The sequence below is a fragment of the Chlorocebus sabaeus genome, chromosome 18 (assembly GCF_047675955.1).
Source record: "Chlorocebus sabaeus isolate Y175 chromosome 18, mChlSab1.0.hap1, whole genome shotgun sequence".
Classification (NCBI taxonomy): Eukaryota; Metazoa; Chordata; class Mammalia; order Primates; family Cercopithecidae; genus Chlorocebus; species Chlorocebus sabaeus.
Window position 1 is genome coordinate 48,463,079 of NC_132921.1, and position 13,652 is coordinate 48,476,730.

The following is a 13,652-nucleotide window of genomic DNA, read 5'->3' on the forward strand; positions in this document are numbered from 1 at the left end:
ACCTCCAGAAGGAAGCAGCATTGCTAACACCTTGATGTTAGCCCTATGAAACTGATTTTTGACTTCTGGCCTTCAGAACCACAAGAAAGTAAATGTGCACTTCCCTAAAGCACGAACTGTATGGTAATTTGTTACAGTAGCCATAAAAAAAATCAATATACTGTGTGACAATAAAATAAAAAGGTCTAACATTCATGTCTTGGAGACCTGAAGAAAAGGAAAAATTGGACGAGGCTGAAAAATTGCTAAAAATGGCTGAAAACTTCCCAATTTTGACAGAAGTCATAGACTTACAGACCTAAACATCGAGTAAATCTGAATGCCAAAAAAAACTCTCCAAAGACATCCATGCCAAGACACATTATAGTCACATTTACGAAAATTAAAGACAAAACAGCAAGAGATAAATGTTACTTTATCAAAGGAGAAAATCCATTAGAACAACAATGGATTTTCATCAGAATACATGGAGTACAAAGGAAGTAACACAACATTTTTCAATTGCTTTAAGAAAAGGCCTGTCAATCTAGAATATTATATCCAGTGAAAATCTTTCAGGAAGAAAGGAAAAATCAAGACATTCTCAGCTAAAGGAAAACAAAAATATTTTGTCACCAGCAGATCTGACCTGCTCACAAAGGATGGCTAGAGAAAGTTCTTAAAACAAAAAGGAAACAATAAAACAAGAAAGGTTAGAACTTCAGGAAAAAAGAACATGGTAAGCAAAACATATGAACAAGTGCAACAGACCTTCCGTCTTTGCTTACTGAAGCAAAAATGATAACACTGTCTGATGTGGTTCCAAACGTATGTAGAGGAAATATTTAAGACAATCATATTATAAATGGAGGTTGTAAAGGGAGGTAAAGTTTCTATACTTCATTCAAATTGATAAAACGACAACAGCAGTAGCCAGTGACAAATTATGTGTATATGATGTAACACTTAGAGTGATGATAAAAAAAAAAGAAAACAAAAAACCTGGCTGGGTGTGGTGGCTCACGCCTGTAATCCCAGCACTTTGGGAGGCCGAGGCAGGCATATCACAAGGTCAAGAGATCGAGACCATCTTGGCTAACACAGTGAAACCCCGTCTCTACTAAAAATAAAAAAAAAAAAAAAAAGAAAAAAAAAGAAAAAAAGAAAATTAGCCAGGCATGGTGGCAGGTGCCTGTAGTCCTAGCTACTCAGAAGGCTGAGGCAGGAGAATGGTGTAAATGCAGGAGGTAGAGTTTGCAGTGAGCTAAGATTGCACCACTGCACTCCAGCCTGGGCGACACAGTGAGACTCTATCTCAAAAAACAAACAAACAATCTTTATACACTGACACACTTAAAAACACTATACACATAAAAGTGGAATTCTATAAATGCTCAATAACAGGATGGTAGGAAAAAAAACCCAGTGAAATCCAAAATAGAGATAACAAACAAAAAATGGCAGATGTAAGCACTAAAGTATGGTATTAATATTTACAGTAAATGTAAATGGCTTAAATATACCAATTAAAAGACAGATATTAGCAGAGTGCATTAAAAATAAGAGCCAACTATATTTTGTCTACAAGGAACTCAAATAAAATATAAAATATGGGCCAGTGGAAAGTACAAGGATGGAAAAAGGGATATGCAAACATCCATTAAAGGAAAAATGACATTAAAAATATCTATATTAATATCAGACAAAGTAGACTTCAGGGCAAATAAAACTACCAGAAAGAGAGAAGGGCATTATTTAATAATAAAGCCAATACACCAAGAAGACATAACAATTCTAAATATGTATGCACCAAATAACAGAGCTATAAAATATGTAAAGCCAAAGTGGTAGACATGAAGGGAGAAATAGACAAACTCACAATTATAACTGGATATGGCATATACTTTTTCATTAATAGGAAAACTAGACAGAAAATCAGCAAAGACATAAGAACTTGACAGCAACATCAACCAACGTGATTTAATCAGCATTTATAGAACACTCTGTCCCCAAACAGCCAAATTTGCATTCTTTTCTAGTGCCCATGGAACATATACCAAAGTATAACACATTAAAATAAACCTCAACAAATTAAAAGAATTGAAATCATACAGCATGTGTTCTCTGAATACAACAGAATCGAACTAAAAGTCAATAATGGAAAGAAAGCAGGAAAAATCTTCAAACATTTAGAAATTGAACACTATAATTCTAAATATCCAATTAGTCAAAGAGGAAATCTGAAGGAAATTTAAAAATACATTCAACTAAATTAAAATGAAAATACAATATACAAAAATGTATGGGATACCATGACGGCAGAACTGAGAGGGAAATCTACAGCACTAAATACATACAATAGAAAGGAGGAAAGATCTCAAACCAATAATCTTAGCTCCCTGCCAAGAATATAGAAAAAGATATTATCTTTCTTCAAGAAAAATAGGAGAAAATAACAATTATAAGAGCAGAAATCAATGAAATGGAGAACAGAAAAATAATAGAGAAAAATTAATGAAACAATATGTTCTTTTAACAGATGAATAAAATTGAAATCCTCTAGAAAAACTGATAGAAGAGAGAAAACAGAAATTAGTAACATCAGGAATGAAACATGGAATAGCACTAAAGATCATGCAGACATCCAAAGAATAATTTGAAATATTAGGAGTAATTCTACACAAATAAATTTGACAACTGAGATGAAATGAACAATTCCTCAATCAACTTAAACCACAGTAACTCACACAATATGAAACAGACCATTATTGTGTCACCCCACAAATTCATATGTTAAAGTCCTAACCCCCAGGATCTCAAAACGTGACTCTATTAGAGATAGGACTTTTAAAGAAACTGATTAAGATCAAAAAGAGTTTAAATTAAAATGTAGCTGTTAGGGTGTGTTTAGGGCCTAATCCAATCTGACTGGTGTCCTTACACAAAGAGGAAATTTGAACACATGGAGAGACACCAGGGATGCTTGAGCACTGAGGAAAAGATGATGTGAAAACACAGTGAGAACTTAGTTATCTGCAAGCCAAAGAGAGAGGCCTCAGAAGAAACCAAATATGCCAACACCATGACCTTAGACTTCTAACCTCCAGAACTGTGGGGAAATAAATTTCTGTTGTTTAAGCCACAGAGTCTGTGGTATTTTATGTCAGCCCTAGCACACTCATATAGATATTAAGGAAATCAAGTCCCATAACTAAAACCAAAAACACCCTAAAGAAGAAATCTCCCAGCCCAGGTGATTTCACTGGAGAATTCTACCAAAGGTTTTTTAAAAAAATAACACGAATCCTATGTAATCTCTTTCAGAAAATAGAACAGCGAACACATCCCTATTCATTTTATAAAGCTAGTATTATCCTGATACTAATACCAAAAACAGTACCAAAAAAAAAGAAAACTACAAGTCAATATTCCTCATTTGAATATAGATGTAAAAATCTTTAACAAAACATTGGCAAATCAATTCGGTAATTCATACAAAGAATTAATCATACATAATGAATAAATGGAGTTTATTGCAAGGATGCAAGGCTGGTCCAATAGTTAAAAATTGATCAATGTACTCCAACATATTAAGAAGCTAAAGAAGAAAAATCATATGATCACATTATGTGGTGAAGAAAAGCATTTGACGAAAATCAATACCTATTTGTGATTTTTTTTAAAACTCAGGAAAAAATGGAAATCAAAGTGGAATTCTTCAATTTGATAAATAACATTTACATAAAACTTACAGATAACATTATACTTAATGCAGAAAGACTGAATTCTTTCCACTGAAGATTAGCAAAAGGCAAAGATGCTTGCACTCTCTATTTTTATTCTATATAGTGCCAGAAGTTCTAGCCAGTGCAATAGGACAAGAAAATGAAACAAAAGGCATATAGATTAGAAATAAATACAATTGTCTCTGTTTTCAGATGACATGATGGTGGTCTACCATCTGCTAATTAATCTGTTAATTAGCATGATTCAACATATCACATTGAACACACATATAAAAACATCACATTGTACCTCATTAACATGTACAACTATGATGTGCCAAAAAAGTACAGAACTGCTTGGGCACGGTGGCTCACGCCTGTAATCCCAGAACTTTGGGAGGCTGACACAGGTGGATCACCTGAGGTCAGGAGTTCGTGACCAGCCTGGCCCACATGGTGAAACCCTCTCTCTACGAAAAATACAAAAATTAGGTGGGCGTGGGGTGGGTTCCTGTAATCCCAGCTACTCAGGAGGCTGAGACAGGAGAACTGCTTGAATCAGGGAGGCGGAGGTTGCAGTGGGCATAGATCATGCTACTGCACTCCAGCCTGGGCAACAGAACAAGACTCAGTATCAAAACAAGCAACAACAACTATACACACACACACACACACACACACACACACACACAAACACACAGAACTAATAAGCGAGTTCAGGAAGTTCCCAGGTTACTAAACATAAAAATCAATTAAATTTCAACATATTTGCACTGAATACCTCAACACTGAAATTAAAAATACATTATTATTTTAAATTGCTTAAAAGTTACTCATATGTAAGTCCAGTAATATATGTACCAGACTTAATCCCAAAACCTACAGATCACTGATAAAAGGTATCAAAGATGTTCACATAAATGGAGAAACATGCCACATGTATGGATTAAACATCAATTATCCTTAAACTGCTAAGCAGTTTTAACATAATTCCTATCAAAATCCCATTAAGATTTTTTGTTAATATAGACAAGAGAATTCTAAAATTTATATGAAAAGTCAAAGGAATCAGAATAGCTGAAACAATTTTGAAAAAAAAAAAAGTGGGAGGAATCAATCTATTATGAGTTCAATAGTTACTTATATGTAAATCTGTGTAATAGGTTTCCAAAGAATAAGAAACCCCAAAATAAATCCAAACAAATATTCCCAATGCAAACCACATATCTTACAAAGAACCATTATTGAGAATATATAAAGAATTCTCAAAACATAGCATAAAAATTCCCAAACAATCCAAATAGAAAATGAAAAGACATCTCACCAAGGAAGATATTTAAATGACAAATAGGCACATTAAAAGATGTTCACCATCATCAGTCTTAAGGAAATGCAAATTGAAATCACAATGAAATATTGCTACACACCTATCAGAATGGCTAAAATACAACACAGCAACAACACCAAATGCTGGTGAAGATACAGAGAAACTAATTTCTCATATACTGTTGATGGGGATGTAAAACGGCACATTCACTCTGGAAAAGTTTGGTAATCTCTTATAAAAGTAAACATGCAACTTCTGGGAATTTATCCCAAATAAATTAATACTTATAATACATTAATACAAAAATATTTACATGAATGTCTATAGTACTACACAACATTTTAGTTGTAGTAGTTAAAAAAATTGGAAAAAAAAAAACCAGATGTCTTTCAATAGGTGAATGGTTAAACAAGCTATAGCTCATGTATGCCACAAAATACTATTCAGCAACAGAAAGGAATAAGCTATTGAGACATGCAACAACCTAGATGAATTTCCAGAAAACTATGCTGAGTGGAAAAACCAATCCCAAAAGTTCACATAATGTATAATTCCACTTATATAATATTCTTGCAATGACAAAATTATAGAAATAGAGAACATATTAATGATTGCAAGGGATTAAGGGGTTGGAGGTGGGTGATGGTTAGAGCCAAGTTGGTGTGGCCATAGAAGAGCAATAGGAATTATCATTCTGGTGCTGGAATTTGTTCACCACTGTGTCAATGTCAACATCCTGGTTGTGATATTGTATTATCATTTTGCAAGAATTTACCATTGGGGAAACCTGGGTAAAGGGACCACGGGATCTCTGTATTACTCCTTACAATTGCATATGGACCTCGAATTATCTCCAAATAAAGTGTTTAATTAAAAGTACTGATTGAATATATTCCAATTATGCAGATTACATTTGGCAACGCAAAATAAATGTATAGTATGATTTATATGTTTGCATACTTTTTATAACAATGTGCGATAGCAGAAATTATACTTTTGTCTATTTTGGGGTAGGTGACAAGAAAAGATACACACATAGCTGTTCTGATTTCTGTACCATGTTGATACTATCAAATCTGTTCAGAAAACCCAATTTGGTTGCTGTGGGCAGGTATTGGCACTGTTCTTGGCTTTCACTTGCTGTCAAATAGGCTACCACATGCATTCACTCAAAAATAAACCATTGCTTTTATTACTCCTTGACTAAATACAACTCTCACTGGAAAAGAATGAGAGCATCAGTTATTGATGAATCTACTTTTAAATTGAGGAATAAATCATTTTTAGATGGTTACATTATTATTATTATTATTTTAATTTTTTGAGATGGAGTCTCGCTCTGTTGCCCAGGCTGGAGCGCAGTGGTGTGATCTCGGCTCACTGCAAGCTCCACCTCCCAGGTTCACACCATTCTCCTGCCTCAGCCTCCTGAGTAGCTAGGACTACAAGTGCCCACCACCACTCCAGCTAATTTGTTTTCATATTTTTAGTAGAGATGGGGTTTTACCGTGTTAGCCAGGATGGTCTCGATCTCCTGACCTCGTGATCTGCCTGCCTCGGCCTCCCAAAGTGCTGGGATTACAAGCATGAGCCACCGCGCCCGGTCAATTTTTGAATTTTTCGTAGAAACAGGGTTTCACAATGTTGGCCAGGCTGGTCTCGAACTCCTGACCTCAGGTGATCCACTCCCACGCCTCCCAAAGTGCTGCGATTACAGGCTTGAGCCACCACACCCAGCCTTAAAATTCTTACATTAATTAATGATCACAGAATCTTTAGCTGTTAAAGATATTTTCCTGATCATTTGAAATGCTAATATAGATACTCTTACACTTTTCATTTTAACAACCTTAATAGTTTCAAATGGTGCTTAATTTACCATTTTTGAATTAAAAATACATAATATAATGAAACATTTCTCATAATCTATTAGTCATCTTTTTTGTCTAGCATTTATATATCTTCATGTTTTGTATATTTTTCACCTATAAAATATGGGGCAAAAATATTCATATAAAGGAAGTTCTATTTTTCCACTGCTTTTTAAAAAAAAAAACAATCAAAATATCAGATTAGGTAGTGTTATGATTTTCAACAGCAATGGAAATTTAATTCAGCAGTAAGATTCTGAGCCAGGTATTATATATCAATATTTAATAGTATGAAATACAGAATCAGAATGCTTTGTTTTAAAGACCATCTCAAACTATGTGACAGTGGTCAGGGTTACTCTCCTCCTTGTGCTTCAGTTTTCCCTTCTATAAAATTGAGATAATGATATGCAAGCCTCATATGGCTTTTATAAAGAATATATCACATAATTTATGTAGAGACCACAGAATGACGCTCAGTACATAGTAAGTGTTCAATAAATTTAGTCACTCCTATGTTTGCTTGAACACATTAATATGAATTTCCCCAGCATCTTCAGCACTCAATATCATCTCCATCACTATGGAGCCTCCTCTCTTCTTTTGGGTAGTTGAGAGAATGTCAGTGACTGTGTGATAAATCAATTAAAGTTCTATTTTGAGACATCCTGGCACTTTAACAAAAACAACAACAACAAACCTCCCAAACCACACAGAACTACTTCTTTTAGTTTGAAAGTAGTTGCCAAGGAAAAGAAAGAAAATGACTATATTACATTAAACCTAAATCACTCTTTGCAAATAGGTGAGTAACCACATAAAGCTAGCACATGCCCCATGTGCTTTGAAAAAAGTACTGATAGTTTTGTAAACTCTCCCCCCATGTCCACGGATGGATAATGAGGTGAAACAGTATGTCTCCTGGTGAATACAGAAGTAAAGAGATAACTAGAGTGACACACATCTCTGATTCAGAGCATAATTCAGAAAATTAACATGCAAGCATTTAGTAAAAGATTACTGGAATTAGTACACACCTTCTCACGTGTCATTCCGGCACAAATATGTGACTTTTCAGGCATCTTGTCCTGACCTCCATGTCTAGTCCAGAATCCTTTAATAGATATTCTCATAGAACTCCTTCTTTCATTCAGGAAACCTACCTCAACTTATTAGTGATAATTTATTGGTATAATTATTTTATTAAAGCTTGTCCCCCTGTGCAGTCAGGGCTCACAGATCTTTCTGCTCACTATTGAACCCCACTCTTGCACCTCACACCTGGAGAAAAGAGGCTCTGTAGAAGCAGAGACAGTACAGTTCTTTCAAACTAGAGGTGTGGGACTTGAAAGGAAAAGGTCATGTCAAAACTACCAAGTGAGATAAAAGTAGCAAGCTGTCTCTAAAATAAGTAACAGAAGCTAGAAAATTGGAACGCTGAGTTAAGAAATGATATATGTATGTATCACAGGATTTGTCTTGATAACAATCAACACTATATATAAATGGACTTGGAAAAATCAATTCAATTTCAATATCAAAAACACTTGTGACTGATGGCATACAAGCACTCTGACCACAGGACTGCACTGTGGCATCCCAAAATAAAGATGTAGCCATAATTCTGGGGTGTGTGTGTATGTGTGTGTGTGTTGCGGGGAGGGGATGGTTAACCACTGAAGAGCTGAATATTTTTTCTCATATCCACAGATCATGTTTCCGTGCCGTTTAGTTGGATTCTAGTCTCTTTTTACTTATAATGTTGAGTAAGTGTGAGTTTGAAATTATATATATTGAATTTAATTAAAGTGAAACATGAGAATTAAAGGAAATCTATGAATGTCAAAATAATTTTGAAACTCGTTATGTGAAGAAGCAATTAAAGTTTACTTGAAAAAAAATAACAGATGAAGACTTAAGAGACATCTGCCCAATAAAATGAATATTGTGAAAGCTCTATGATAAGCTCAAATGAAGAGTAATTCTCTAAATATGTGAGAGTAATTCTCCATGTAAGTTGGAGCTCACCCCATTGAGAACTTTCTTCACATCATGGTTCATTTAAAACAAGTGGAGATTTTAAAAGTATTTCAACTTAGAACTAATGAGAAAATTTGATTTCAGTCTTCACTGCTACACAATTCTGTATAAAGTACATACAATTGGCTAAATGACATGACAAACTCGAATGCCCTTAAAATACAGCTTGCTTCTAATCACTGACAGTCCAAAGAGAATTGCATAATTCTTTTAAAACTGCCCAACTCTCGCCAGAGTGAGTGGATTAAATACAACTAAACTTGCTCAAAAATCTGCAAGATGGTGGTGTTCTGAAGAAAACGATGGCCATGATCTGAACAAAGAACAGATTAATAACCTAGGAAATTTAAAATTAATTGCAAACACATAGCTTTAGCCATCTGCTTTATAATAATTTACCTTGTTGATACATCTTACCTGCTGAAAATCTCAACTTTGTTGTGAAATGCAACTTTAGTCACTATAGGACATGCAACTTTAATTATTGTAGGACACTTGGTTAATTGTGGTGAAAGGAAACTACTCAAACATTATTTGCCATAATTTTAGTATTGAAAGTTAGAATAAGAAGAAAAAGTAGAAAAAGAGTTAATTATTCTGAACATGCAGCACATACCTATTAAGGCTCATCTTCATAGAAAGATGTGATCAATATAGAAGACTTTAGGTATAATGAGTTGATTAGGGGCGCATGAAAAGTCCAACTAGACTCTAACACTTAATAAATGTATGACCTTGGGTAAGTTACTTTGCCTCTCTGTGCCTGGATTTTCTCACCTGCAAAAGTTGTTTATTAATATCATCTACCCCCCGGTGGTCTAAGAATTAAGACGGTGAATCAATCTAAACCATATAGAACCGTGGAACATGTGGAACACTTTTTTCCTAAAGTTTCCACCTTTGGAATAAGCAAAAGAAAAAAAAAACATTATTTTTTTAAAGAAGTCAGTAACTGTACACTTCAACAGTACAAGTATCTCTTAGATTCGAAAGGAAACACAAGCACCTTAAATGCCAAGTGATGACATGTAACAGGAAAACATGAGCATCAACTTAAAAGACAATTTTTAGAGTAAGAACCTAAAGCATGGTAAGCTTCACTGCAAGGTACATCCAATATCTGCGCCTCCCTCTGCCCCCTCCCTGCCAAGTTCTACAGTTATCTCCCCAAAGTCATACCCTAAGCCTGCCAAAGAGCAAAGTTTTACCATCAAGTCCCAGGAGTGGTATCACTGAGTCCCAGCCCCGGGGTCGCCACCCCTCTTCTCTCTTTGGCTTTGGTCTTTTGACAGACACCTCTCTCCACCTCCCACTCTGGATAACAGAAGGAACCTCCCGCCTGCCCTCTGTCCAGCAGAAAACTTCTAAGTGGGCAAAAGGCTATAAACGCCGAAGACACTCACCCCCGTCCCCACCCGTCCCCGCCGCCCCCCGTCCCCAGGGCCCAGAGCCCACTCCCACTCTGGCATCGGCCCGGGCACCGCAGTGCATTGCAACACGAGAGGACGCCGCTGGCTGCAAAGGAACCCATCGCGGATGTCACGGTCAATACCCCTCAGACTGTTCCCCGACGTGAGTATCATCCCTAATGGAGGTAGACACGCCACCTTCCACCAGCTCAGCACGCGAGGATGACCAAGAGGGCAGCGACCACAACAAAAACAACTCAACCCGCGACGCGAGGGAGCCAGCTGCCATCGCCACCCCCCGAGCGGCGCCGCGGCAGCAGCGGGGGTTGCGGCGCTGCGGGGGCCTTCGAGGGCGGCGGAGATTTACCTGCGTGGCCCCGCGCCCCCAGGCCGGACATCCTGCAGCAGCCGCTACCGCCGCCCCGCGGGCCCCAGGCGCCGCCCGCCGCCCGGGGAGGCGCCGCGCCGCAGTCCTGGCTGCGGCGCCCGGCACATGCTTCGCGCTAGCCGCGGCCGGCGCCGGCGCACAGGTGGGAACCCCGCGAGTGGGCGTTGAGGCGAATCCCTGCCCCCGCCGGCGCTCTCTGCCCGCTTCCACTCTTGACTTTGGTCGGTGTGCGGCGCCTGCCCTTGCTCCAGCGCGGAGCCGCCTTTGCCCGCGCCCCGGCGCCGTGGGCGGCTGCGGTCCCTGCGCATTCGGGGCTGCGCGTCATGTGCACCACCCGCCCCGCGGCGGGCCCCGCTGCACCGGGCGGCCGTGGGCAGCGCGGCAGCCCGGCCTCGCGCCCACTCCTCGCCCGGCACACGGACCTCCTCCACCCCCGCGCCCTCCCCCACTCTGGAGCTGTCAAGGAAGAAAACGCCTTGCACACACCTTGGAATGGACGGGCGCTTCAGTCACCGACTCGCCAAACTCTTAGAAGGCGTCCATTGGTCTGCAGGGAGGTTTGAGCCTGGAGTAGGAGCCGCTTTCTTATTATTTAATAATGTTGGAAGTGCCGGGTCCGCTGCCAGAGTTGTGGGTCATGTGGGCACAGCAGAGGCTGGCTGCTGCCAGTACCAGGGTTTCCTGAGGATCCTGAAACTATGATCTCATCCTCCTCATCCGCCTCCCCCGCCCCTCTCTCCGCGGGCGCGCACGCACAGCACACACACACACACACTCTCACACTGAATGCACTATCCTCCTTCCTGGACCGAAATATTCCTCTAGGGAAATAGTGGGCACGCTCATCATTGAAAAAAAAAAGAAAAAGAAAAAGAAAAAAAAGAAAACCTTCCAGATAGAGATTTTTCTCTTCCAAAGCTTGATTTATGTGCTTTGTTTATTTCCTACAGTTTTCCCTCACACGTGCAGGAGATGGGAACAGAGACTCAGAATTAAAATTAAAAATAATTATTCTCTTATGTTGACCCAGATTTTGGTCAGAACCCAAGAACTTAAACAGTACAATTTCAATTTAAAACAGAGGCAAAATATACCAGGCTTGAATATGGAATATTCTTAGATGTATGCAGTGGGTTTCTTTCCCAAGCTGCAAACATTCCCCAAACATTACCTCATTTATTTGCAGAGCATCTTTGCAGAGGAGGTGGATGAAAAGGCAAATAGTATTGTCACTTCAGAGACACAGAAGCATAAGTAAGATAACATGACCTACCCAAGTACACATAATAAGTCAATATCTCACTATAAATATTAATTGCACAGCTACTCACAGGTTGCTTTTTCACTGTAATCAATTCTCAGATACTTAGGTTACTGAAAATAATGAAAACATTGTTGATTATTTTTAAGTTACCGAGATTGAAAATTATTTTTTCTTACTATATGTATGTTTTCATATAATTTTCTCTAGTATTGTATGTCCAATTTCACGTTTTCATATAATTTTATTTCTTTTTGGGGGAATGTGTTGTGTGTATGCGTACACTTATATCCAGTTGCATTGTTTAAATGCTTAGATAGTAATTTCTAGCAATTTGAGCCAATGTTTCTGAAGTAGTCACCAATTTCATAATTTGTATATGTCATTGAAACCCTTTTCACCTGGTGTATATGAAGAGCTATGCTACATTTTGAAGGACATAAAGAAGTTTAATACAAGTACCTTTTAGTTTACATCTAGTTGTTGAGACAAGATACATATACTGAATGACTGCAGATAAAAATCTTTGTTATTTTGGTGTTGTGAGTTATCACAAAGAAAGCACAAGATACTCTTATTTTCTTTTTACTTAATTTCTGTTCCATGTTAAAATCATCTCATTTGCCTATGTGCCCTATATTTCAGTCTGTCATTAACCCTCCTACCTTCTAAATGGCCAAGGTAATTATGTGTAACCTTGCCCTTCTCTTACACTTTCACCATACTCACATAAACAGTAAATGGGGATTGATTTATATTGTAAAAGTTCTCAGAAAGAACACTCTTGGGTAGCTTCTTTTCAGTGTAGATAAGAAACTCTAGCAGCTAACTAGCCTTCTAATAACCCAAAAAGAAAACAAATAGTATGAAAGAGAGAATGGTCAGAGAAAAGGCAGAAGAGAAAGCAGTCAAGAGGGGGGAAAAGGAGGGGGAATGAAGTTACAAGATAAAGTAAAGAAGAGAAGGAAACAAAAGGAGAAGAAAAAGAGGATCAACTTTCATGTGAAAGCTAAAATTTTCCAAATTTTGGTGCATGGAAAACAAATTCAGGAAATTGTGGACTTTCTTATTGAATTTTTTCTTTCTTAAACAAACTTACAGGAATTTGATGGCAATGACACCAGGTGTCGGTTCTGCAGAGGATGTACTGAAAGATCTCAATTTTTAAAAAAGTATAGGATCCACTAAAAGAAATAACTAGACTTATTAGTATAATGTAATAATAAAAGTGACAATGGGATCAAATAGCCATGGTATATACATTTTTAAGAAGAAATTAACACTGAAATTCAGGGAGATAGATGGGAAAGCAAAGACAGTGGTATAATAAAGTAGGCAATGAAGAGATAAGCTTGCAATATTTAAATAAAATAATATTAATAATAATATATTTTAAAGCACTTTCAGATTTTTCCAGATCTTTTCATACATTTTTATGGAGTCTAATAATAATCAGAAGTAGATCCCTTTATGGACTTCATTTTTGAAGAGTGATAATTCTTCCTAATTTTTTATAATACATATTGAATGGAGAAGTACTGAAAATTTTCACTCATTGTTTTGAAACTATTATATTTTCTGATAAGTCAACTCTGTCGCTTAGTGTATCTTCTTCCAATACTTCTCCTAAACAATAAGTCTAGATGGATTTC

General features: G+C 37.5%; 1 protein-coding gene across 11 annotated transcripts in view; it reads right to left on the bottom strand.

Annotated features, from left to right (window-relative positions):
* DTNA (dystrobrevin alpha) overlaps nucleotides 1-12,131 on the bottom strand; it is a 394,437-nt gene extending 382,306 nt beyond the window's left edge. For 2 of the 11 annotated variants that reach the window (XM_073006399.1, XM_037982388.2), the window contains exon 1: nucleotides 11,226-12,107. The gene's annotated coding sequence lies outside the window, so the exon portion shown is untranslated. Of the gene's footprint in view, nucleotides 1-10,718; nucleotides 11,030-11,225 lie in introns of those variants that run through there. The other 9 variants (XM_007974295.3, XM_073006405.1, XM_073006396.1 and 6 more) reach the window with 8 other exon arrangements.
* Between the last annotated feature and the right edge of the window lie 1,521 nt (nucleotides 12,132-13,652).